The sequence below is a fragment of the Eubalaena glacialis genome, chromosome 6 (genome assembly GCF_028564815.1).
Source record: "Eubalaena glacialis isolate mEubGla1 chromosome 6, mEubGla1.1.hap2.+ XY, whole genome shotgun sequence".
Classification (NCBI taxonomy): Eukaryota; Metazoa; Chordata; class Mammalia; order Artiodactyla; family Balaenidae; genus Eubalaena; species Eubalaena glacialis.
This window is the reverse complement of record NC_083721.1, coordinates 107,146,354-107,173,036: the sequence shown is the minus strand read 5'-3', so window position 1 is coordinate 107,173,036 and position 26,683 is coordinate 107,146,354. Positions and strand designations below refer to the sequence as shown.

Sequence of the window (26,683 nt, the reverse complement as noted above, 5' to 3'; positions counted from 1 at the left end):
TACAAAATTTAGAATGTTTCAGATACTGCTCTAAGTGTTTTTCAAATAATAACTCATTTAATCCTTATACAACCCTATGGAGTAGTCCTATTATTATCCTCATTTTTGGATGGGAAAACTAAGACTCAAAGTTGTTAAGTAGATTACTCAAGATAATAGCACCAATAAATGGCGAGAGTGAGGATTTGAACCCAGGTATCCTGGCTTTAGAGTCTGCGTTTCACCACTATGCTACATGGGCTCTTCAACTTCATCCCCACTGTGATGCTTTCATCAGAATACAATTTTTTTATTGATTAGGAAATTGGGTATCTTAGTACAGCCCCCTGAAGAAAGACAGTAGTTTTATTCCCCTTTTATAGGTCATGTAGTGCAGTTCACAAACATTGATGAGCCTCCCCAAATCACACCACCAGAGCAGAAAGTTGCTGTCCCTGTGGGAAGAATTCCACTTTGTACTGAATGTGACATTTCTCATGGCCACATCTGGTTTTCATTGGTGGATCTTTGAGTGTGCTCCCCTCAGAGAGCATTTTGGTGCTACTTTTATAGGCAATAACATGAATATCTGAGGCAAAATACTTATTTAATCCAAGAAGAGCAAGGCAGGACTATGAATTAGCTTCAGTTCTTGTTACCGTCAAACTCTTAGGAGGTCTTCAGCATGGTGTGACTTAGTAGCACAAATACCAAGAGTCTTTCCCTGTCAGGTAACGCCAGCAACCACTCGTATCAAGGAATGCAGTGAGTGTTAGAAAATCCTTCTCATGATTCAAGTTTACTTATTGTTGAAAAATAATACATAGAGCTATTGATGTGACCTTCATACTTTTTTATGAGTGAAGGTTACAGAGGATATTAAAGAATATTCCATAGCAGTGATCTGACCTTTATACTTCATGTAGCAGTATATGAGCAATACCTAAAGATCTGTCTTTTAAACTTTTGCCTTGAGTTTTCAGATTTTGTGAGATTCATCACAGGACAATGATGCTTTTAAAAATGTAAAACAAAAAAAATTGGGGACCATATCTCTGCTTTAACATTTTAATTACACTTAGATAATTCTATAATTTTAGCTGTTCTTTATTTTTTACTTATTAACTATCTTAGTCCATTCAGATTGCTCTAACAAAATACCATAGACTGGGTAGCTTATAAACAGCAAGTATTTATTTCTCTGGAGGCTGGGAAGTCCAAGATCAAGGCATTGGCAGATTCAGTGTCCAGTGAGAGCTCTCTGTCTGGTTCATAGATGGCTGTCTTCTTGCTGTGTCCTCGCATGGTGGAAGGGGTGAGGGTGCTCTCTGGGGTCTCTTTTGTGAAGGCACTAATCTCACTCATGAGGGCTGCACCCTTAGAACATAATTATCTCTTTAAAAGGCCCCACCTCCTAATGCCATCACATTGGGGGTTAGGTTTCAACATATAAATTTATGGGGTGGGGAGACACCATAGCATTGACCTTTTTATTTAAGTTCCAACACCATGTACCTGATCTCTTTGTATTAAGTTGTGAGCTTATTAGTGCCTGTTTTATAAATGACACAATTCTAACATTAATAACAAATGATTCTTCTTTGAGAAGTTATTTTTCATCTTTAATACACTCAGGATAAAAAGTATAATAAATCTATTTTTTAAAATGTTTTTTAACCTTACAAGAATTTTAAAAGAAAATTTTAAAAACTAAACAAATAGGGACTTCCTTGGTGATGCAGTGGTTAAGAATCTGCCTGCCATTGCAGGGAACACGGGTTCAATCCCTGGTCTGGGAAGATCCCACATGCCGCGGAGCAACTAAGCCCATGCGCCACAACTACTGACCCCGTGCTCTAGAGCCTGCAAGCCACAACTACTGAGCCTGTGCTCTAGAGCCCGGGAGCCCCGACTACTGAAGCCCATGTGCCACAACTACTGAAACCTGTGTGCCACAACTACTGAAGCCCACGCACCTAGAGTCTGTGCTCTGCAACAAGAGAAGCCTCCTCAAATGAGAAGCCCATGTCACAAGGAAGAGTAACCCGTGCTCGCCGCAACTAGAGAAAGCCCACATGCAGCAATGAAGACCCAACGCAGGCAAAAAAATCCAACAACCAATAGGCATAAGATTTTTATTATTCCAACATAACCCTTTATATTTCTGCATACCTCCCTTTCATCTATACATAGACTAAAAATGTTTTAAGAGTACCTTAAAATTTGGAGATGAATTTCATAAACATCATTTAATATATTCACCACAACTGTAAGATTATATAATTATAATCCCGAGTTTATACGTAAGGAGACAGAAGCCCCAAGATGCTCAGGATACTGTCCGTGTCCCATGGCACACATGGGGCAGCTTGAGGCCCAGTTTTTTCTCAAGGACTCAGGATCTGGGCTTTCCTACCTCTTCCTGCCGGCAGAGAGTTAATGTGAATATTTCCATGGAAACACGGTCAGTTGGAGTCAGTATAGGAGGGAAGGGCCTTCTGCATGTCCCCAGAAATCTGCCAGGCATTTGACCCTCCTCAAAAAAGAACCTTATCCTCACGGTAGCTCTTTGGGGTCAATGTTACTATCCTTCTTTTTATAGGTGAAAACCCCTGAAATGTAGAATGATTACATGACTTACCCAAGGGTTCATGGTTAATAACAGTAAAATCAGAATTCAAGCCTCAGTTCATTTAGATGGAAATTCTGTGCTTTTCCTATATTTCTTCCAAAATAAAACTTTTGTTTTAAATATTGTGTGTGTGCTTAGACCTACCTATATTGAGTTAAACAGCAAATCTTAGACAACTAGGCTCTGGTACTGGCCTGGGGCTTAACCAATACTTGAGTGAGGATAAGTTGGTCATTAACACGGCTTTGTGTTGAGGTTGTATGTGTGCATTGTTGGGACAGGTGGGTGTGTTTATGTCACTTTATATTCCTTCACACCTACATCTGAGATTTCCTGGTGGGTGTGGTCCAATGCTTTCAGATGAGACTATTCCTTTTTCTATTTGGGATTGATGCTCTTGACCTGATATTCCATACTTGATTTCCTATACATATTTATTTGTAGTGCTCTTTAATAAGAAGTAATTTGGGGGGTTTCTTCATAAAATAGTAATTGATTTTTATATAAGAAACAGTTATTCCCTTCCAACAATGAGATCCTGAAAACAAGATCTAGGACCTATTTGTCACTTGGCCTAGAATCAAACAATTATCCTCTCTCTCTGAGGCCTTGGAACAATGCCTTTATTTCCTTAAGAAGCCAAACTAACATTTAAGTAAATCTATACATTTGCATCTATAGCTTTATAAAATGGATTTTCCTGAGTAAGGAAAGGATATGAAATCAGGAAGCATTTTTTTCTTCTTTGGGTTCTGCTTAGTAAGAATGTTGTATTTTTATTGACATTTTTATTTACTTTTATTTGCACTGACATATTGATGAAAAAGTGAATCCTAGGTTAGTTCTGTCGACACTTTGGTGCTGAAGTAACACAATTAAAAAATAAATGACTTAGCTATTTTTGTCTTAATCTCCTTTTATAGAATTATATTTGAAAACAGCTTTACTTGGAAAAAATATATTTTGTGTGATGGCATATTGTTGGCCCTTTTACTATGAGGCTGTGTGACTTGAATGTGTCCCAACTTCTCACTCCTGTGTCATGGACAGTTTCTTTTCCCCTGGTATTATTTACACATATCTTTACTGTCAAGCTGCTAAATGATCCCATTTCATGAGGTCTGGCTCACTGCTTTTCCCCTCAGGCTGAAGTCTACTTGCCGAAGTCTACTTGCCAAAATCCTCCTTGGCTGGCTGACCCTGCTCAGCAGCCTGGGGATAACAGTTTGCCAACTGTTGGGGCAATTGCTGTAAAGACCAGCAGGAGAAATGCCCTATGAGCTTGCTAAGGAGCCCAGGAACCCAGTAGCAGTGGTGGGGATACCTATTGGGGGCAGCTCAACAGAAACATCCTCTTCACACACTCACCCCCACTTGAAGCACCTTCCAGTGAGGCAAGCCTTGAACAAATATTTGTTGAGACTCACAGTCACATATTGCTTTTCTATAGCTGTGTCACAGATCATGTGAGGATTAGTGATAGGACACAGTATTATGTCCATTTTACTAATGAAGATTTCACATCATATATCATATATCGTATCATATCATATCATATATCATATCATATCATATGTCATATCAAGATATGTTGCTTAAGTTCCACATCCAGTGATGAGCAGGGCCAGGATCAAAACTCACATCTTCTGATTGAGTACCCAAAGTCACTTTTAAAAAATAGTAGTATATAAATTAAATATTTTTAATAGGCTTTATCTTTTAGAGCAATTTTAGGTTCACAGCAAAATTGAATGAAAGTAGTTTCCCCTGCCCCTGTTCACACATGCATAGCCTCCCTCAATATGCACAGCCTACCAGAGTGGTATATTTGCTGCAACTGATGAACCTACACCAATACATCATCACCCAGAGTCCAGAGTTTACATTAGAGTTCATGCTTGGTGTTGTACATTCTGTGGGTTTTGACAAATGTATAATGAGAAATATTTGCCATTATACTATCACACAGAATAGTTGTGAATTTTTAAAAGAGAAATAAAAAAGGGCTTCTGATTTCAAGTCTAGTGACTCTTGCATTGACTGCAGCTGCCCCAGAAACCCCAGGAGCAGGAGAGGAAGGCCTAGAGATGAACAGTTGTGGATGGACTGCAGTAGAGAGGCTGCATACAGAGGCGTATGGGTCACACACGGGGCTGTTACAAACCTCTAGCATCTTCCACGTTTTGAATAGCACTATTTGTAGGATATGATCACCCTTTTAAAATTTTGTCACATGTCCATAGTGCTAAATCATTAGGTAGTTTCCATAGAGACACCTAAGAGCAAAATATGGAATGTGACAGAAAGAGTTCAGCGCAAGGGCAGCATTATATAGGGGTTCCAAGCACAGGCTGTGGAATGAAAGTGCTTACGTTTCTCTCTTGACTGCCGTACACTAACTGTGAAACATTAGGCATGTTGTTCTACTGCCCTGTGCCTCAGTGTTTTCATCTGTAAAATGAGAGTGGTGGTACCTACCTGTACCAGTTTCCTAGGGCTGCCACAACAAAGTGCCACAAACTGGGACGCCTTAAAACTACAGAAGTTTATTCTTCACACTTCTGGAGGCTAGAAGTCTGAAATCAAGGTGTTGGTATGGCCATGTTCCCTCTGAAACCTGTAGGAGAGAATCCTTCCTTCCTTTTTCCTGGCTTCTGGTGGTTTGCTGGAAATCTTTGACATCTCTTGGCTTTCCACTATACCACTTCAAACTTTGCCTTTGTCATCACATGGCATGTATTTGGGTCTCATTTCTTCTCCTCTTCTTATAAACAAGTTGTACTGGATTAGGGCCCACCCTAATTAATTATAACCTCATTTCAACTTGATTATACCTTCAAAGACCCTATTTCCAAATAAGGTCTCATTCATAGGTTCCAGGGGTTTGGACTTCAACATACTTTGTGTGTGTGTGTGGGGGGGGGGGGGTAACATAATTCAACCCATAATACTACCTCATAGATTTGATGTGAGGAAATAATGTGCTTGAAACATATGCCCATCTAGATGCTCAGTAAGTGTTTTCCATCATCATCATCAAATCCATTCAATCAGCAAATATATATTGAGAACCCATGAAGTGCCAGATATGGTGCCAGAGGAGGGGTGGAAGATAAAATGGCAAATAAAACAGAGTCCCTGACCTTAGAGTCTACTTAGGAATGTGGACATCAATCAAAAACCATTTTACTATATGGGAAGAAGAGACACCGGGTGCAGTGGGAAAGGGACGGTCAAGGAATAACCCAACATCATAGAGGATGGCAAAGAGTAAACCTGCTATCACCTCATAGGTGTCAAAAGTAGATCATGAGCCTTAATAGATCAGAGAAAATCAGCTTATTTCTCAAGGCACATTAAAAAGCATGAGTTTCAGTAGAGTTGTATTGCTCCCAAGTCCCAGGAGGTGGTGGTGGGCCCAGATGGGTGCTAAGCACCCAGTAGATTTGTGTCGCAGCTGAGAAGCCCATGGTTAAAGGCCCAGCACTTTTTATAGCAAGCAGTAAGCAAGCCTGCTGTTTGTCTGGAGGGACATACTTCCTCACCTCTCCAAGAGAGCCAGCTGTATACACAATCCTGAGAAATGGTCTGGGTGAAAGAGTGGTCAGCACCCTGCATTCTTGACCCATTTAGTAAGATACCTAGGAGCCCAGGAGGCCCGGGAAGGACTGCCTCCCAAAAGGGACTAGATATCATCTGGGGATTCTAGGAAGGATTCTGTAAGGAAATTATATTTAAGAACAGGATCAGAAAAGAAAATGATCAGGGGTTAACCAGGCAAAGGAGACTGTGGGAGAGAAGATACCATGCAGACAGGAGAGCCTGAGCAATGTCAGGTTGTGATACTTGACAGTCCAGGAAGGCTGAGGGGCATTGAATGAGGAGCTGGGAGCAGACAGTGAGATTGGAGGGTGGGCAGGGCAGATCCCATAGGACCTGGTAGGACATATTAAGGATTTTGATCTGCATACTAAGACTGATGGGAAACCACTGAAGGGCTTTAAGTGGTAGAAATTGAACTGTTATTAGAATAATAAAACTGCTCTTTAGAATGTTGACAATCAAGAAGAATTTTCCATCTGTAATTATGACTACAAACAAGGCAAAAAAGTGGCTTACATCATCTGCATTAGAGCCCATATTTACTTTGAGAAATTTCTGATTAGCCAAGAGAGTAGAAGAAATTCTCTTCAAATATTGTTAAAACATAGTAAATCTTTTCAGGTAATTAAAATTGAAAAGTGGTAATTGAATAAATTCTCTTTACAAATTAGAGATATGATTTAGGTTAATAAATTACTGTTCAGAGTCATATTTTTCTTCTAAATCAGCTGAACATCTTACTATATGCAAAGCATGGTGATAGACCCTGCTAGAAATACTTAGATATCCCATATACTCAGATTTTAATTACATATTAAGTCATAAATTTGTCTACTTTTATGGAATAAATTGTTTATGATGACATATTAGAACATGTCCCATTGCCCTTTGATTACTTTGAATGCATACAGTTTAATCACGTCCAGTTGTACCTTTTTGTTGTTCCTAAAGGAAATAAAAATAAAGGATTAGTGTCCTCCTTTAGTCTGTCTATTCTGTCTATTCATTTGGTTTGGGTAACTCAAGGCATGGTGTAATTAATTACCTTGCATTTTTGCGGAGTCCTCACCGGTCATGCCTTTGTAGAGTCTAACTATTATTATTCTGTTTCCTCCATTGAACAGCTGGTTATCACAGTTCCTTGAAATGGAGGATAAATATTTGACTCAATTTTGTTTTTTAGTTTACAGTCTTAGTCTAAAACCTATGATTGCCAATTGAACTGATCATGGTTCAATCTATGATATTTCCTGAAGGTTCCCAAGGATTATTCAGAGGGGAAAACTGTTTGTTGTTAGTACCCCCAAGAGAACAGGGGATCTTGTGTTCTTCACAGCGGGTATCCATGGCCTCAAGAGCTATCAGTGAGAAGATTGTATTGTTTAGATATTGATGATGGTAAATACTTGAGGAGCAGGTTGTCACCTAGAGGCCATGTACTGAAGGCACAGGACTTTTATTTTATTTTTGGACTGTATTGCCAAATGATGGCCAAAAGTCTGTAATACTGGCTTTTTCACATCCCACTGAGTCTTTTTATGTTCTCAATAATTTGATCATTACAACTGATTTTTTTAAGTTACAGACATACAGCCTGAGAGGGTCCTATTATTAATATATGTATAAGCCTTTGATATATATTTCTATAACTGATATACATTCAGTTTTGGTAGTTTAAGTGGCCATGTATTTGTCATCATTGTGCCTAAAATGATTTCTGTGAAAATACAAGCTTCAATCACATTTGAGCAAACTCTTTTGGCTATGTTATTATTTATATTAAGCATCAGACTTATACAGTGATACCCATACATCAGCTCTTGAGAAAGAAAACTTATGTTTTTGGAATAAAACCCTGAAGTCACCATTTCAGTGTCACAAGCCAGTGGTGAGGTGTAAAGAAGTCACTCAGCATTTGGTATGCAATGCTTATAAAGCCGTGACTAATGTGATCCTGAGCAGGCTACTTTTAAAGAATAAGGGCCTAAATAACATCTTTATTGGTATTTCTCCCATTTAAAGAAATCCAGGTACTTGTCCACACAGATTCTTAGGGTTCTTTCTATTCTTCAGTAGCCTGAACCTTTTGATAGCTTCTAACCTCCCTCCCACCCCTCTCCATCCCAGAAGAATCTCCTTGCTCATCTGTGCTGACTTTTGTCTTTATCATTCAGTTCCTCTTCCTTACATTGTGCTTTCCTGTGTGATACCTCATATCGTATTGTATACCCTCCTCACCACAAACACTCCACGGACATTTGTCATTGTTCTTCTCAGAGAAGCGAGGTGAAGGTTGGGGAGGGGAAGCTAAACAATAGACGCCTGAGTGGTCTTTACAGGCTGAGGGAAGAGAAGAAGGCTGTGAAACTCCGCATGTAAATGATTATCTCCAAAATAAGCAGGAACAAGTGTTTACTGCATAATTCTAACCAGTCCATTCCTAATGTGTTCTATAGGAATATTGGAGCTAGAAGGTACAACAGACATGAAGGAGGAAACTGATGCTCTCATAGGTGAAGTGACCCATGCGGGCTTGCACATTTATTCACTTGCAGATCCTGGACTAGGACCCAAGCCTCTTGACCCTTCACTCTTACTATAATTATGCAAAATAGTTATCTGAAGAGTTTTTAGTTATGTGCAAGCACGTTAGACTTGACGGTTGTGTATATGCAAGTACAGAATAGCTCGCAAACCTTTGGCATGATTTGGGAATCATAAAGCTCTCTGATACTGACCCCAGGCAGAACAAAGTTATGGTGGACAAATCCTTTCATACACATTATCTCATGAGTCCTCACAATATCCCTCTTAGGTAAACTGATAGATAATACTAGCCTTATTTCACTGATGAGATATTGAGGATTAGAGATGCTACATGACCTGTTCCTGGTCCCATTGCTGGGTAGGTGACTGAGCCACAACTAACTTCCAGATCTCTTGATTTCTGGTCTATTTTCAGCCTTTCTGCTATATTCTATCTATAGACACACACACACACACACACACACACACACACACTTCCTATTGTATCTAGTATCATAGTGTGCAGTGGGTAGAACTTTGCAGGATCTTGCTGTCTTCTTCGGGTGGAAAAGACAACCTTACTGCCTATAGGAGGAAATAAATGGTGACTCTTGTCATTAAAGGACATTTCTTTATCTTTAAATAACTGCATATGAAGAATGAATGGCCTCATTTCAAATAAGGAAAATGTTCATCCTCTTTGAATTTGCTTAAATTTTTCTACCTTTTCTTCCAGCACTGCTCGCAGATGGTTAAAAGTCTCTGCAGAAGGAAATCTGAGTGATCATATTCTTCTTTCCCTTTTTTTCCCTTTTTGCAGCTGTCTCGTTCTGAGCTTGAAGTGATGAGATCACCTTCTGGTTCCTTTCATTGGTGTTATTCAGGTTAGCAGAAAATTCTGCCTCTTTTATCTGTCAGGAGCTTCAGTCTTTTGCTTTATTTGAAATCTGACCTCTGAACAAGGCTGTAACATCCAGAAAATAGTAGTTGAATTGATTTATTTCAGATTGTTGCTATGGTGATTCCCTACCAACATAGACAGAAAATGAAGAAAGGAAAAGAGTGTGTTGAAGAGAACAGTGGAGAAGCTGGTCAGCTGAGGAGAAGGCATGCAGGGCTGTGGAGGGCATTTATGGCCCATCTATTCATAGGTAGAGTCATATGTATCCTTAGTTTACTATTAATTCATCCGTAGTGATCACACACAGCCCATTTGCTTTTCTTATTTTATTTTATTTTATTTTAATAGATCTTTATTGGAGTATAATTGCTTCACAATACTGTGTTAGTTTCTGTGGTACACCAAAGTGAATCAGACATATGCATACATATGTCCCCATATCCCCTCGCTCTTGAGCCTCCCTCCCATCTCCCCTATCCCACCCCTCTAGGTCATCACAAAGCACTGAGGTGATCTCCCTGTGTTATGTGGCTGCTTCCCACTAGCTAACTATTTTACATTCGGTAGTGTATATATGTCAGTGCTACTCTCAGTTTGCCCCAGCTTCCCCCTCCCACCCCGTGTCCTCAAGTCCATTCTCTATGTCTACATCTTTATTCCTGCCCTGAAACTAGGTTCATCAGTACCATTTTTTTTTAGATTCCATATATATGCCTTAGCATACGGTATTTGTTTTTCTCTTTTTGACTTACTTCACTCTGTATGACAGACGTCAGGTCCATCCACCTCACTACAAATAACTCAATTTCGTTTCTTTTTGTGGCTGAGTAATATTCCATTGTATATATGTACCACCTCTTCTTTATCCGTCTGTCGATGGGCAGTTAGGTTGCTTCCATGACCTGGCTATTGTAAATAGTGCTGCAATGAACATTGGGGTGCATGTGTCTTTTTGAATTATGGTTTTCTCAGGGTATATGCCCAGTAGTGGGGTTGCTGGGTCATATGGCAGTTCTATTTTTAGTTTTTTGAGGAACCTCCATACTGTTTTCCTTAGTGGTTGTATTAATTTACATTCCCACCAATAGTGCAAGAGGGTTCCCTTTACACCACACCCTTTCTAGCATTCATTGTTTCTAGATCTTTTGATAATAGCCATTCTGACTGGTGACAGGTGATACCTCATTGTAGTTTTGATTTGCATTTCTCTAATAATTGGTGATGTTGAGCATCTTTTCATGTGCCTCTTGGCCATCTGTATGTCTTCCTTGGTGAAACACCACATTAACAAATTAAGGAATAAAAACCATATGATCATCTCAGTAGATGCAGAAAAACCTTTTGACAAAATTCAACACCCATTTATGATAAAAACTCTCCAGAAAATGGGCATAGAGGGAACCTATCTCAACATAATAAAGGCCATATATGACAAACCCACAGCAAGCATCATACTCAATGGTGAAAAACTGAAAGCATTTCCACTAAGATCAGGAGCAAGACAAGGATGTCCAGTCTTGCCACTCTTATTCAACATAGTTTTGGAAGCCCTAGCCATGGCAATCAGAGAAGAAAAAAATAAAAGGAATACAAATTGGAAAAGAAGAAGTAAAACTGGTACTGTTTATGGATGACATGATACTATACATAGAAAATCCTAAAGATGCCACCAGAAAACTACTAGAACTAATCAATGAATTTGGTAAGGTTGCAGGATACAAAATTAATGCACAGAAATCTCTGGCATTCCTATACACCAACAACGAAAAATCAGAAAGAGAAATTAAGGAAACAATCCCATTTAGCATTGCAACAAAAAGAATAAAATACCTAGGAATAAACCTGCCTAAGGAGGTGAAAGACTTGTACTCAGAAAACTATAAAACACTGATGAAAGAAATCAAAGATGCCATAAACAGATGGAGAAATATACCATGTTCTTGGATTGGAAGAATCAATATTTTGAAAATGACTATACTACCCAAAGCAATCTACAGATTCAATGCAATCTCTGTCAAACTACCAGTGGCATTCTTCACAGAATTAGACCAAAAAATTTTACAATTCGTATGGAAACACAAAAGACCCCGAATAGCCAAAGCAATCTTGAGAAAGAAAAATGGAGTTGGAGGAATCAGGCTCCCCAACTTCAAATTATACCACAAAGCTACAGTAATCAAGACGGTATAGTACTGGCACAAAAACAGAAATATAGATCAATGGTGCAGGATAGAATGCCGAGAGATAAACCCACACACATATGGTCACCTAATTTACGACAAGGGAGGCAAGAACATACGATGGAGAAAGGACAGCCTCTTCAGTAAGTGGTGCTGGGAAAACTGGACAGCTACATGTAAAAGAATGAAATTAGAACACTCCCTAACACCATACACAAAAATAAACTCCAGATGGATTAAAGACCTAAATGTAAGACCAGACACTATAAAACTCTTAGAGGAAAACATAGGAAAAACACTCTTTGACATAAACCACAGCAAGATCTTTTTTGACCCACCTCCTAGAGTAACGGAAATTAAAAAAAAACAAAAACAAAAACAAATGGGATTTAATTAAACTTAAAAGCTTTTGCACAGCAAAGGAAACCATAAACAAGACAAAAAGACAACCCTCAGAATGAGAGAAAATATTTGCAAATGAAACAACAGACAAAGGATTAATCTCCAAAATATGCAAACAGTTCATGGAGCTAAATATCAAAAAAACAAACAACCCATTTGCTTTTGAGAAGAAACTGTGAGGTATTTTTGTTACATGGGTAACAAAGTATACCCATAAGCAGCCTTAAAAGTACCACAGATTTTTTCCTCTCAGAACAGGAATAGTGAATATGAATTAAAAAGAAATTTTTGTGACAGGAAACATTTTGATTCTTGAAATAACTCTCAAGGTTATGCTTTATTAAATATGTTTTTTTAATCATAGGAGACTTATCTGGGGGAAAAGTGGATGAATAAATCCGTTTTTATGAGTTTATTTTTTACTCATTTCTCCAACTTTCCATCTATTCTTTCATTTAACAAATATTTATTGATCCTTTATACCAGGCTTCAGGTGTATATTGATAAATTCAATAAACATTAATAAATTTACCAGATATTTATTTATTAACTACAATAAATATTGTAGTTAATATTTATTAACTACATGCAAGGCGGCATACAGATTGATGTGGGCTGCGAAGTGTGCCCAAAGTGATTAAAACCTGGGATAGGGTGACAAGATTAGATCCGCGACCACCATAATGCACAGTATAATCATCAGGGCGACTGAGTAGATATTTCTGCCTCCAGGAAGGCTACATGAAGGAGATATTTGGGAGAAAAGTAAGGACAAGTAGGGTCTTGATAGGTGTGTGGAGGTGGGATGGACGGAAGAAGAATGTGAGGGAAATACACAGTTGTGATTGGAAAAGGTCAGTTACATTGGCCCCCTTTAGCCCTGGAGGTTGATGATGTTTGTAGAAACCGTCTTCACTATTTACTTATATTACGGTACTGGTCTTTGGGAGGTAGGACCTCAACTTGAAATGTGGGAAAATTGGGACAAAGGGAAAACAAGGGTGGAAAATTAAAAAAGAATTAGATACTAGCTCTACCTTGAAGATATGGCAAATTGATGCCATAGGTTTGGGTGGAGGTGAGGTTGGGAAAGCTTTGGAAATAAACATTTGGAGCAGCTCAAAATCAGAGTGTGGGGAAAAAAAAAGGAGAAGGCAGATAAATGCAATAGAATAGAATACCACACAGGGTACAAGCACTCCTTTCACACCCCCAGGTGATATTTTCCAGCCTTCCTCCCCTACTGTGGCCCTTGAGGCTTTAGATTTCAGCCTTATGAAAGACCTGAGAGAGGATAGTTCCACTCCTTCACTTCATAAGACAGCCTTCCCTTAACCTGCCCCGCACAGTGTTGGTGCCATAGACAGTGAGGGGCAAAAATCGAGAGTGCATTCATGTTTTGAGCCTGGCTCTGACACTTACTCTGTGTTTAACCTTGGACAAGTCTTTTAACTTCTCAAGACTTTAGGTTTCTCATTTGTTAGGACAATACAACCTCTCAGCCAAAACATTCCATAAAAGCATGATATTAGAATCAGAAAGGACTGTAATGGCTTAAATATATATTTTCAGGTGCATAAATAAAAGCCTTAGACATAAAGGGAATATGTTAATTCACTTCATTAATTCACAAGGTATATAATTCTCACTAAGAACTCTGTGATTTCATCACATTTTTCAACGGAGATTAAACAGTCAAGGGTTGTCAGGTGGCCTTAGCTTCCTAAGATTTCATTACTGTTAAAAATACACTTTGAAGAATTGTTGTAAATAATTAAAATTAATGTCAGCTATTAAAATAAATAAACAAAGGCCGTATCCCTGTTTTTCACATAGGGTTTTTCAGCATCTATGAATTAAGTAACATTCCTCATTCAGTGCCACGATGTAGCCTTGAGAAAATTCTATTCATTTTTCATGTTTGTATAATTTCCGTTTAATATGTCAATGTAGAATTTATGCTAATTTTTACTGGAGTCCAACATTCATAGCAAAATGAGTTTCCATTTGAGCTCCTTTAATTTAAGGATGGGGGAGTGGGCAGAAACTCTTGTTTCAGTGAAAGGAGCATGATTTATTTATATGCTCCTGGAATTTGGACTGAGTTTAAAATATTCATTAAGGCATAAAGACTATCATTTCCAGAAGGTTGTAAAGCATGTGATCATCTGAAGCCGAGCACTTTACTTTTCAATTGCTACCTTTGTTCCTCTCCTTCCTCTTGGTATCTAGAGACAGAATAATAGGTTATGTTCTCACATTAAGGCAGAAAATACAAGATCTCCAAAGAACAAGTATCCACTTCATTGACATATCTGTCCTCTTTCTCAGAACTTTATACTCTTGTTAGGGGACTGAGCTTGAGCTAGATCTTGAAACATCCTAAAACTGACTTTGTGACCTTAGACAAATCTCAGTCAAACCTTCAGTAACTTTTCTTTCATTTTGGTGAAGGTTAGAGTGGGTATAGGCGATTAAGGAGAGTTGTAGCATAATTAGTGTTATGAAATAATTACTATGGTTGGATTTTATCAACTGTCTCAGTTTATTCCAAAATAACCAATATAAGGATTCTACTTGTTATCTTGTCTACTTAATTTTTACATCTGAATCTCTCTCTGAAACTTACTAAAAAGGGCGTGACATAAAGTTTCTAAGGATGCTGACTGCAGTGAGAGAGGTGTAGAATTGCAAAATTCATTTATACCAGTGGTTTTCAGAACGTGACCCCTGAACCAGCAGCATCCAGGGAACTTGGGAACTTGCTCAAAATGCAAATTCCTGGGCCCCAGTCCAGACCTACTGAGTCAGAAGCTTTTTGCCTGCCAAGCCTTCTAGGTGATTCAGATACGCACAAGGTACTGCTTCAGAACCACTCATTTATAGCGTTCTGCATACATTCTGGTATGTTCACTTGTTGGACTAAAATTGAATAGCATCCGACTATAGGAAAGTTAGATTACCTGGCTATATTGTTGTATTTACTTTATCCTTCACTTCCTGTTCTTGTTTCCCATCGTTCTGTGAGTCTTATAACTAATTAATCTTAAAACTAATGTTTTCTCTTTATTTTTAGCTGCTGGGAATCTCACAGCCAAACTTGAGGCCTTGTACAAGATCTCATGGTCTCTTTCCTAGTCCTCCTTTTACTTTCCACCCTTATTTTCCTTTTGCCCCAATTTCCCCACACTGTTATGTTATCATTTTGAATATTCTGAAAGATCAGGTATTAAATAAGGAAACTTGTTCCTTGGCATGAGTAATACCTGAATATCCCTGATACCATTTCCTGGTGTTGATTCCCAATTTGTTTATTTTATGCACAAAGTGAAAACTTCATTGGGGATATTCTTGAGAGAATCTGTAAAACATGTGCTTAAATATGCAGGCTCATTTTATCTGATAGCTCCCACATACTGACATCTTTCTTGTGCAAAGTGATCCATTAACTTAAATACATTGAAACTGAGAAGCCCTATTTACCTCTTAGAGGTACTGTCTTTTCCTAATGGTAGTGAAATTTTTCATCAAGGATTCCCTTGTCATCAAAGTCATTCTTTTGACATTGCAAAATCACCTCTACCTAATGGCTTTATTAACACATTGAGAGCCAAATGTGATTGTAAAAGAGGGATTTTTCTTACAAGTGCCTTTATTTAAGATGGAGGATGTCAAAGGTTTTGTAAAATTTCAACTTTCAGGGAAATTCAAACACACAGCACCCACTCCTTCAGATGGCTTGACACATTTTGGCAGCAATGCCATAATTAACAAAGTCAGGATGGAGCCTGATGTCAGCCATGTAATCTGGGCCACCAAGGCCTTGTTTTATTTAAGTTATGGATGACACCTCTAACAGTTCTTAATTGTGTCAGATCTGTTCAGCAAACACAAATATGTGAGCCCACTAAATAATTAAAATAAACAAACGAAGACTAATCTGCTTACTTTTAATTTTTACCCAATCCACATTAGTTAATAATTTAGAAGGTAAAAATGAACAGAAGATCAAAATGACTTCTCTTCCAGCTCCCACATCGGCGCGATCACAGAGATTCTGCCTTATTGACTGTTCATTTGTAGTAGAAATAACCCCAGAGAAAACGGTGTTCAATGTGAACCAGGCTTTAATAAAAGGAGCGGCAGACTCCGGAGGTTTTTTCTGTTTCCATATAATCCCGGGATCATTTGTCTGGAGCTGTTTTTGAATTATTCATACCAACGGTAGCTCTTTCAGATATTGGATGTGAATGGCTTCTATCATACAGTTTCATAGGCAGCGTCTTTTTTGGCTGGCATTTTAAAAATAGAACTTTTTTTTTTTTCTATTCCAGATTGCTCTTGGGTGCTTCTGGGTGGGGTTGTATTAGCAACACATTAAACATTAAGAGGCTGTATGGGGGCTAATTCTAAGACTTCTCCAGGCAAAAGAGAAGGGAAGGGAGAACTAAAATGGGAGTGTAATATTCCTGAGAAATTGTCCTTCTTTTGGACTCAGCTTTTGAAAGTCTCACCACAGTCTCCCGGTGTTAAGTGTTGTTCAGGAAACCAGAGTTAATTTTTCTCCTCATTCATGGCAATCTTAACTCAAGTGAATGGGATTGAAGGGATTTACTCTGCTGATTCTGTTGTTCTTATGCACCATTTGACACCAAGCTTTGAGTATGTGTTTGCCGCCTCCAAGAGAAAAACAATGCTCTCTAGGGAGGCCTCTCGGGGCCGGGAGATATAGATGATCCATACCTCTCTCCCCACCCCCTCCACTCCCTTTATACTGCAGCCCTTCTAGTCCTTTAAGTTCTCCATCCACCAGGAAGATTCTGTATCTTTTTTTTTTGTACTTGTCACATTTGCCTAGGATGCCAGCATGTCCCACCCCCTGACACCCCATTCTCCCTGCCGTTACCTCCTTCCTCATCCTTTACACTTGGGTCAGTGCTCACCTCCTCCTCCCCAGAACTGGTTGTTGATTGCCTGGGTTGGAGAGTTTCCCCAGAAACAAACCCTGAGCCAGGGATTTGAGTGCTAGTAGTTTTGGGGAAGGGATTCCACGAAGGACTGGTAGGAAAGTGGGTGAGGGAGGGAAGTGAAAGAAGCCAGTGCAAGGTGTGTTATAAGCAGTTTCCTGTGGGCAACCGAGGCTGGGACCTGCTGGGGAACTTGGAGCCAGTGCAGAGTTGGGCCACACGGAGAGAAGCAAGCTGAAGTGCATCCTCCGGTTCCCATCAATCACTGGCTGAGGGCAGCTCCTGGAGGCGATAAACCCCTGTCAGTTCTGGACTGTGCAGGCTAGGGAAAGAAAGTGGAGGATTGCAGATGCATTCAGTAGGACACATAGGTGTGTTCTGGAGCATGAGAGCCGAGGGGCTACGTGGTGGGCTCCAAAACATATGTCGCATTGTTCCTGCCATGTACACAAACACACACACACACACACACACATGGCTTGAGCTTCTGTATACTGAGGGTAAGAAACTGCTTCTTACTTGACTCTGTGCCCTCCGTATCCTAGCACAGTGCCCAGTACACAGTAACTATGTGGTGAACAGGTGCTGAGGCAGCGAGTGTGGAATGATGGAGTGACTCTATCAGGCAACCCACCTTAAGTCTTGATTTCTGATGCCTCCTCATGAGCACGCTCTGCTGATCAGCCAGGCGTCTTCCCCTCCTTCTCCCTACTTGGCTGTCATGGGTCAGAGGGTCACATGCATTGTCCCAGCAACTACCCTGGTGCTTTTGTATTTCTGCTTTTAGAGGAATGTTGCAGCCAGTCCCAGCCCCCCTCTCCAGTGTGCCCGCTCTGTCAGACCTTTTCAAGTGAGGCAGCACATGCTGGGGGAGCTTTGTGGAGAGGCGGTGGAAGCGGGAAGTTGTTTCAGTCGCTGTGCCGTCTTCTACCTTCCTGCTCAAACACACTGCCATCGGATGGCCGATGCCTCAGAGCCCTGCTCTTTGTAAGGAGCATGACCTCTCTTCCAACAAAGCAGCGGGCAGGGACCCATTTACTGGAAACAATCATCCTAGCCTGGTGGTGTGGGGAGCCCACTCTCATCCTCTGTGCCCTCCCTGAATGCCAGCCTGTCCTGTGCTTTGGGGCCATGGGGCCTTAGATCCAGACTACTGGGCCTGTGCCTTCTACTTGGGTCTGACTGGCTCGGCTCTTCCTAGGATTGCTGCAGCCACCCGCTCGTTTTCTCTTGAGCATGTTCCCCCATGACGTCCAGCCTGTTCTTGTCTCCCCACCTTCCACCTGCTGTGTGGCTGCTTTTTTACTTTCCTTCTCTCTCCCTAGTTGTCCTCTGTGGAGCTGCCTCTCCTGGGGCCATGATCCCGAGCGAACTCAGTCAAGTCACTTTCAAAAACCCCCAAAACAGAGGGACTCAGACTAGATGATTTTTAAGATTCCTTCCAAATCTCAGATTCAAATTCTGTGACCTGAGGTCGTTCCCCCACCCCTCCCGGCCACGGATGCATGATTTCTAGGTCTGCGATCTGAGCTCACTTTGGTGAACTCCAAAGGGTACAAAGTCCTCCGTGCACTGGGGGAGTGGGGGGGAATAAATGATTCCTGCCTCCAGGACCCACGTCTGATTAGGAAAATGGTTATCAACTGGTCCCACTGGCAGAAGAGAGTGAAGAAATATTCCTAGAGGCTGTTAAGTCATGATGTCTGTGAAATCACGGCACATTGGCTTTAGGGGGGGATTTTGTTGTGCTGGGAAGTAAATGCTAAAAAAGACTGCTAATTTTTACTCCTCGAGGCCGTGGTCTCTCTTCTGTGAAGATACCAACCTCTACAATCAGGTTCTCTCGGGGTCCTGTTGTGTTGTAAGGGAGGTTGTAGGCGACTGTTTAAGACCCTCTAAAACCAGTTACCATGTGTCTGGACTAGGGGAGACCACTGGTAATTAAAGGCAGACTGAAGACCTGGGGTTAAATACTAGCTCAGCCACTCACTAACTGTGTGATTTTCACCTCTTTGATCTTCAGTTTCCTCACCTGTAACGTGGGAATAATACCTGCTTTTCAGTATTATATGAGAACGAATACCACACACAATTATTGAGTACTTACTAAGGCCCAGGTTACCATGTCAAGCTTGAGGGGAGGAGTGCAAAGAAAAATTAGACACAGTCTTTGCCCCCATCCCCAGTTCATATTCTAGTAGTAAGAAAGATATTGTAGAAATAGGAACAAATTATTATACCATGGTCTGACAAATGCAACAATGGATGGAGTGAATTAATAGTTTGCTTGAAAGTTTCAGTAAGATTTATTTTTTCTCCTCCTAAGTAGAAAATAATCTACTACAAAGAGGTGAGATAAGGCAATTTGCCGCAGGTTACCCTCCTCTGGAGAGCTGTCAGGGCCATTTTGTACAAAGGCCAGTGGAACTCACACCTTATACCTGAAGGAATTATTTTGAATCCTGTAATGGTAAGTCATGTTAATAACCTTGAGTGATTATTAAAAGGTTAAATAGCGTGTAAGAGTCAGGGAAGTATAGAGTATATTTTAGAAAGTTTTCTATTTCAAAACATTAAAAATATATTTTTTTTAACCACAAGCTTGTTTTCTTTTTTTTTCACACACACACACTGTATTTTATTTTTACAAGAGATAAATAGACTGACACCAAGCATTGTACATGGATGACCACAACAAAAGCAACAATGATTGCAATTACCACACATGAAACACACACATACTATGTCATAATATTGACATTCAGTCCGGTAATCCTCCACTGTAACAGCTCCTTTACTTTGCAGTGAAAATTGATTTGTATATTCTTTGCCTCTGAGTCCTTGTGGGATTTTTTTTTTTTTAATTCAAACAGAAAGTCACAAAAATTATACTCATCCTCATCAGTTCACTCAGTCCCATGTAATTAATTTTTTTTTATCTTGATTAAAAATGTTTTTTTTTTATTTTAAGTTTTTAGAGAATGTTTGGGATATCTCCCTTCATCTACCCTCAATTTGAGAATGTGAACTTCTTTTTTAGTTCTGTATCCCTAGGGTTGGCACAGTTCTGGGCACAAGACAGATGCTTAGAAAATGTTACTTGGATGAGGGAATGAAACAAAGAATGAATGAAGGCTTCAGGGTAGACAATTGAAAAGGTAAGTTTGGGTAATCTACTAGACAGTGAGGTAGAAAGAATACCAAACTAGGAGTGCACAGGTCTGGGAGCTAGTTTTGGCTCTGCCAGTTTTTAGCTATATAAATATTGCAAGTCATTTACTTACAGTGAACCACATGGTTTAATCAGACGTAAAAAGGGATGTCTGTTGCTTTTTCACAGGACTGTTGTGTATGTTAGATACAACAATGTTTTGATGGAGTTATGAAAGTTATGTAGAATTAGGTAAAACTTTAAGAGCGAAATAAAATCAAAATATCATCATACATCCTTTACCATAATCTTACCATGCATCTCTTAATAGCAGGTTAAGAAACTTTTCTGTAGATCTCTTAACCAGCTTTCCCTTAATTAACTCCCCAAATAATTAAAACTCTCCATTCCCTCTGTAAAATATTCTGATAGATGCCCACAGCACAGTGACAGTTCAGAGTTACTATACCTATGAACATCTGTTACACCCAGTTGAGTTGTATGCTTGTCAAGAGTGCTGATTATTGAATCTGTTTATTCTAGTTTATTCTTTTATTCAACATGTATTTATTGATCATCTGGAGATATGATAGTGACCAATATTTATTGCATTCTAGTTGTATTTATTTTTGTAATTATGTAATTTAGTTAAATATTTCATCAACTAACTAACAAAAAATAAGTGTGAAAGGAGAATTGCTGACTTCTATGAAAATTAAGTTAAAAGTTATAGTGGGCATCTGTCCTTTATGACTACACAAGATCTTTAAAATTTCTTCTCTATGTCTAAAGTTTCCATTTCCCTTGTCACCTAGGATCTACCAGTCAGATGCCCCTGTAATTGAAGGACATGAGACTGGGTAAGGGGCATCCATTTATGTTGTGGCTCTAGGGTTGGCTGCGGTAGCAGTTTCCTCAGGAGATCAGTTCCGTGATGTAATTCCAGAAAGTTTAGTTTGAGCCTACTTCTTCATCTCTTTCCTCCCCAAATTCTGTATGTCTCCAAATATTTCTTAATAAGTTCCTTTTCTTAGTGAATCAGCCGTAATGAATCCTGTTGCTTGCAACTGAGAACCCCAACCATCACAAACCCTTTGGAAATACTTAAAAAGGAAGTTTCTAAACAAACAAACAAACAAGCAAACACAAAATTTGTCAAGTTGGCTGGGGGCAAAACAATTTTGCAATATTGAAGGGACACTAAAAAGCAGGAGAAAGATTTCACACTCAGATTGTTTCACAATTTTTTCTTATTAGTCTTGGCTCCACTTTAAAGAAACCTAAAGTGGAAACCAGCACTGTGGTATATGGGGCTGGTACACATAGCATGATGGGACTCCAGTCAGGGGACTCAAAAAAAAGGCCTTGGCTTATCATCAAGAGATGGAAGATGAATGCACATTGATATGTTTTTATTTAAAATAAAATATTTAAAGTCATTTTTTATGATTTTCAACTTTAATTACTTTGATTAGCCAAGCTTGTATCAGCCCTGCCTTTTATCAACTGCAGAGACTTCTCTATACGGTTTGAGGCATCTGAGCTTGGAGTGCTGTCCAAGGAGGAGCCTCCCCTCACGCCCCTTCATTGGCTTCTCTGGGCCTCCTCCTCTCAGACAGTTCTTGGGGCTTGGCTCACCTATCTCTTTGAGCAAGGCCCTTTTAAACTCAAAGAGGCCCTTTCAGGTCTGATATGTCTGGTAGCTCCAAGCAAAGCCTCTCTGGTTGAACTCTTTCTCAGCAGTTATTGTGAATTCAGGTCACCTGTAGTTGCGCTGTCCTTACACATTGTAGCCACAGCTATCTGGTGTCATAGCTGTAGCCAATGGCCATGGTCACTGTCAATACTCACCGTCCTCTAATACTTACATAGATTTCTTATTTCCTCACATCTTGCCTTTCTGTGGTTCTTTCCTCTCCTTTCTCTCCCTCTTCTATTTTACTTTTTCCTTCATATCTCCCGCCCACCCCCTCCCTCTTTCAGCCTCTCCGGCCCTCCGCCTCTCCATTTCTGCACTTCTTCGTCCAGGCCAACGAGACCGAGATCCTGGTAAGAAATGAAGCAAATTCCCTTCATGGAGTACAAGGGTGCAATGTCTGTGGAGATCTTAGCTAAATGGTGTTTCTGGCTGGTCTTCATTGAAGGGCACCAACCAATCCGTCATTTCTTCTTGCTGCACTTAAGTAATATCCAACCCACCAGTACAACCCTAAGAACTTTACAGAAGGCTACATGCACTGCTTCTGAAATATTAACACTGTCTTCATGTAGTCTTTTACGGTATTACAGAAAAAAAGATTTGAATACAGGAAATTTTTAAACAAGAGAGTTTTTATTTCAACTTTTGATATGAGGAAATAAATACTGATGATGACTTTCTAGGCACTCAGGCTTAGTTTTAATATGTCAATTTTAATTTACCTTTTTTAAAGATTATTATAGAAACTGAACGTCATAAGCCTTTAAAAAATATTCAAGTCATTTGAAATTCTAGAAAACAGCTAATATTTTAGGCAAAATAAAATAATCATTAACTTGTAGCTTTTTAAAGTAATTTATTACTCATTTAACCAAACTACCAATAGTAGGGGAACCAGATTGGCACTCAGTGAACATTTATTTACTAAGTAATTGTTGATCATCTCTGAGGGAGTGAAATTTGGCTTTTCTGGTTAGTGTTAAAATTACCCAACCTATTTTGAAAATTGAACTCTAGCCATAACATGCCTGAAAGGAATGCCAGAGACACTGAACACATGCCATCTCATTTCTAAGTATATACACATATTTAGCACTCTTTATGCATTTTAACAGCCTCTGATTTTATCTAATTCCCTACATATTTCCATCAAATATTTCTTAAGCCCTGCTATGTGCTAGATCTTGGAGATGAGAGAAATCTAAGATAAAACTGGATTCTGTTTTGGAAGAGCTTCTAATTTTACCGGGAAGATAGAATGTGTTTATAAGAGATGAATAAAATGGCCAGTTCAAGTGAGTGCTGCAGAGGTGTTGCCCTTCCAGGGCCCGAGAGTGGGCTCTTGTCTAACACTCAGAAATGAATTGTCTGAGGAGACACATGTGCTGACAAAGCAATAGACTTATTAGGAAGGGATGCCTGGGCAGAGAGCAGCAGGGTAAGGGAGCCCAGGAGAACTGGTCTGCCATATGGCTCACAGTCTCAGGTTTTATGGTGATGGGGTTAGTTTCTGGGTTGTCTCTGGCCAATCGTTCTGACTCAGGGTACTTCCTGGTGGCACGCGCATTGCTCAGCCAAGATGGATTCCAGCGAGAAGGATTCTGGGAGGTTGGTAGGACATGTGGACTGGCATCTGCTCGCTTCTTTTGACCTTTCCTGAATTCTTCTGGTTGGTGGTAGCTTGTGAGTTCTGCGTTCCTTACCAGGACCTCCTGTTGTAAGATAACTCATGCAAGTGGTTCCTATCTTGCCTGGCCAGGGTGGGCAGTTTCGGTCAGTTGGAAGCAAGACTTCCTGAAGGAAGTGGATGTTGATGGGGGTCATGGGCTGGGCTTAGAAGGCAGTGAAGGGTTCTAGTACTAAAATAAAAGTACAAAAACCAGTGCCACACGATTGGGATTGACATGTATACACTGATGTGTATAAAATTGATGAATAAAAAAAAAAAAAAAAAAAAAAAGCAGTGCCACAGTCAATGAAAAGACATTAAAGATTTTTAAGCCCATCCAGAGACTAGTAACATACAAAGACTCACCTCCCAGCCCTGCTACCAGAAGGAGGCCGGCCAATGTCTGTTTTCCATTCTCTTAAGTCTTTACAACATACGCTGGACTATTTTTACCAATGGACTTGGCATTTCAAAGTAGCTGATAATCCAAAAGTCAGTTATATTTGGTTTTGTATTATGCTGCCTGATCATTTCAGTGGCAGATTAACCTTCCTAATTGTGTTTTGCTTAGTCTCATGTTGAACTTAATTTGCATTCTTTGAGCACACAATGGCTGGACCTTTGGAGAGCAGGGGAGGAGATGGAGGATAAGAAATGAAGGGGGAAGGGTTGTTACAGTCAACTGTGGTAGGGTCAACTGACCAGGGTAGTTTTACAAATTGTGGTAGTCTGCTCAAAATAATGTGTTTGTAAGTGACTCCCTTTAAATTTCACGAGTATAAGATTTATAGGGGCAAGATGGTGGAAGAGTAAGACGCGGAGATCACCTTCCTCCCCACAGATACATGAGAAATACATCTACACGTGGAACTGCTCCTACAGAACACCCACTGAACGCTGGCAGAAGACGTCAGACCTCCCAAAAGGCAAGAAAATCCCCACGTACTTGGGTAGGGCAAAAGAAAAAAGAAATAACAGAGACAAAAGAATAGGGACGGGACCTGCACCAGTGGGAGGGAGCTGTGAAGGAGGAAAGGTTTCCACACACTAGGAAGCCCCTTCGTGGGCAGAGACTGCGGGTAGCAGAGGGGGGAAGCTTCGGAGCCACGGAGGAGAGCGCAGACACATTGGTGCGGAGGGCAAAGGGGAGATTCCCGCACAGAGGAGCGGTGCCGACCAGCACCCGGGGCGGGCGGGGCCTGGGAGCTGGGGCTCGGGCTTCGGTGCTAGCCGGGAGGGAGTCCGGGAAAAAGACTGCAGCTGCCAAAGAGGCAAGAGAATTTTTCTTGCCTCTTTGTTTCGCGGCGCGCAAGGAGAGGGGATTCAGAGCGCCGCCTAAACGAGCTCCAGAGACGGGCGCGAGCCGCGGCTATCAGCGCGGATCCCACAGCAACAGGGACGCAGAGGGAAAAACGGAGAGATTCCCGCACAGAGGCTCGGCGCCGAGCAGCACTCACCAGCCCGAGAGGCTTGTCTGCTCACCCGCCGGGGCGGGCGGGGGCTGGGAGCTGAGGCGCGGGCTTCGGTCGGATCCCAGGGAGAGGACTGGGGTTGGCTGCGTGAACACAGCCTGAAGGGTCTAGCGCACCACAACTAGCCGGGAGGGTGCACGAGAAAAAGTCTGCAGCTGCCGAAGAGGCAGGAGACTTTTTCTTGCCTCTTTGTTTCGTGGCGTGCAAGGAGAGGGGATTCAGAGCGCCACTTAAACGAACTCCAGAGACGGGCGCGAGCCGCGGCTATCAGCGCGGACCCCAGAGACGGGCATGAGACGCTAAGGCTGCTGCTGCCGCCACCAAACAGCCTGTGGGCGAGCACAGGTCATTCTCCACACCGCCCCTCCCGGGAGCCTGTGCAGCCCGCCACGGCCAGGCTCCCGTAATCCGGGGACAACTTCCCCGGGAGAGCGCACAGCGCGCCTCAGGCTGCTGCAACGTCACGCCGGCTTCTGCCGCCGCAGGCTCGCCCCGCCTCCTCCGTACCGCTCCCTCCCCCCGGCCTGACTGAGCCAGAGCCCCCGAATCAGCTGCTCCTTTAACCCCGTTCTGTCTGGGCGGGGAACAGACGCCCTCAGGGGACCTACATGCAGAGGCGGGTCCAAATCCAAAGCTGAACCCCGGGAGCTGTACGAACAAAGAAGAGAAAGGGAAATCTCTCCCAGCAGCCTCAGAAGCAGCGGATTAAAGCTCCACAAACAACTTGATGTGCCTGCATCTGTTGAATACCTGAATAGACAACGAATCATCCCAAATTTAGGAGATGGACTTTGGGAGCAGGATATATTAACTTTTCCCCTTTTCCTTTTTTTTGTGAGTGTAGATGTGTATGCTTCTGGGTGAGATTTTGTCTGTATAGCTTTGCTCTCACCGTTAGTCCTAGGGTTAGGTCCGTCCGTTTTTTTTTGTTTTTTTTTGTTTTTTTTTTTTTTGGCTTAAAAATTTTTTTTTCCCTAATAAATGTTTTCTTAATAATTTTTTCCTTATTTTCTATTTTTAAAAAAATTTTTAATAAGTTTTTTCATATTTTTTATTTTAAAAAATTAAAAAATTTTTTTTCTTAATAAATTTTTTCTAAATAATTTTTTTCTTATTTTTAGTATAAAAAATTAATAAATCTACTTTTAAAAATTAAAAAAAATTTTTTTTCTTAATAAATTTACTCTTAATAATTTTTTTTCTTATTTTTTATTATAATTGCTTTATTTTATTTTATTTTATCCTCTTTTTTTCTTTCTTTCCATTTTTTCTCCCTTTTATTCTGAGCCGTGTGGATGAAAGGCTCTTGGTGCTCCAGCCAGGCATCAGGACTGTGCCTCTGAGGTGGGAGAGCCAACTTCAGGACACTGGTCCACAAGAGACCTCCCAGCTCCACGTAATACCAAACGGCGAAAATCTCTCACAGATCTCCATCTCAACATCAAGACCCAGCTTCACTCAACGACCAGCAAGCTACAGTGCTGGACACCCTATGCCAAACA

General features: G+C 40.6%; 1 protein-coding gene across 3 annotated transcripts in view; it reads left to right on the top strand.

The window, feature by feature from the left end:
• The window catches only part of SCHIP1 (schwannomin interacting protein 1), an 801,544-nt gene that overhangs the window by 76,695 nt on the left and 698,166 nt on the right, over positions 1 to 26,683 (top strand). The gene's annotated exons all lie outside the window — the stretch shown is intronic.